The sequence below is a fragment of the Phyllobates terribilis genome, unplaced genomic scaffold (assembly GCF_046119375.1).
Source record: "Phyllobates terribilis strain yellow unplaced genomic scaffold, ASM4611937v1 Scaffold_12__6_contigs__length_324123572, whole genome shotgun sequence".
In the NCBI taxonomy this organism is placed as follows: domain Eukaryota; kingdom Metazoa; phylum Chordata; class Amphibia; order Anura; family Dendrobatidae; genus Phyllobates; species Phyllobates terribilis.
In genome coordinates this window covers 172692292-172693763 of record NW_027362772.1, presented here as the reverse complement: position 1 = coordinate 172693763, position 1472 = coordinate 172692292, and the positions used below count along the sequence as shown (strand labels likewise).

The window sequence follows — 1472 nt, the reverse complement described above, 5'->3', positions numbered from 1 at the left end:
ACTCCTCCACCTCTTTTCTTTTCGCATGACTATATGTACTTGTCACTTTTCCATGTGTTAGTTGTGTCTTCTGAGCAGTTTGTCAGCTTTTGGACACCTTTGAAGGTGTTTTCTATGTGTTTCTATGTGTTTTTGCTTGCCTGCCATTGGTTTTAACGGTGTTCGAAGGTGTTCGACGAACAGTTCGACGAACACACGGGTGTTCGACGAACCGAACCGAACTCGAACACTACGGGGGTGGCTCAACACTACCAGTAAGTCTAATTTCAGATTTTTTTACCTCAGGCATCAATAGACTATAAATATACTTAATAAACAAAAGCTAAAAGAGCAGATGAACATAGTTTAACAAGTCTGAAATGCGCATGTGATACTGACATCAAAGTTTCACCACATTTTGGGACAATGTTTTCACTTTCAACATTAACAATCAGTAGAATATTTTCTCTAAATTTGCATCTCCTTTCTTCACTTTAATTGTTTGCACCTAAGAAAAAAATAAAGCTTGATGCAACATTATGCTTAGAAATTGTGTTTTATGCTCAATCATCACCTGTCCTACAGAGACACAGTCAGAATTACCCTGGCGAATTGAGTAAATTTGAAAATGTAAAAAAAATCCAGAATTGCTGTTTTTTTCTATTCATTCACAAAGAATTAATGTAAGTTCTTAAATATGTACGCAAAATAGCGGGACTTTCAAATATAGATAATCTTGCAAAAACAGGTCAAAGTAAAAATAAATACATCCAGTTGTGACATCTACAGCGTGTTGAACATTCCTGAATCTAAATGTGTCCTGCCGAACAAGCTCAGTTGGGAGAGTGTTAGACTGAAGATGTAAAGGTCCCTGGTTCAATCCCGGGTTTCGGCAAAAGTTTTTTTCTTCACCCATTAAATTTTAAGCAGAAAATAAACAAAGCATATGGACTGACTGTTTACAGAGAATGTAAAAATCCTAATTATTATAACTATCTACAGGAAATAAAATGATAGAAACTTGAGAACCGAACACTTTTAACTTTTGAGGAAAATAATATTTTTTGTAATTTTTCCTTCATTCTGGACGTCATCACTTTGTTTTATTTTAGTTTGACTTAGCTGTATAAGGATTTAAAGGAAACCTGATAGCTAATACGGGCAGCATGTATCAGACACTAGCTGAATGATTTCAGCCATTTATGTGTGACTATGAATCGCTGTGGCATTACTGAGACAAATATGCTTCAAAAATATGCCAGGAACAAAGCTGTTTGGGGAAAAAGCCAGGAAGGCAAAAAACACAAGCCCCAACTCATGAACGTCATCTTTCATTCTAAAAATAGGGGTTTCCACGTTAATGGTAAGACAAAGAATCCACAGATTTGGCATTTCTCTAGCGAGGAGAGCCCACTTAAAATGTATGGGGTGCTTGTCTCCATAAGCGCAAGCTGGGCACTAAACTGGCTTATTTGCAATTCTCGATGTTGCAG

General features: G+C 36.6%; 1 non-coding gene across 1 annotated transcript; it reads left to right on the top strand.

The window, feature by feature from the left end:
• Positions 1–801: 801 nt before the first annotated feature.
• Positions 802–874, top strand: TRNAF-GAA (transfer RNA phenylalanine (anticodon GAA)). Its single transcript has one exon. It is a non-coding gene; the product is annotated as a tRNA-Phe (tRNA).
• Positions 875–1472: the final 598 nt, after the last annotated feature.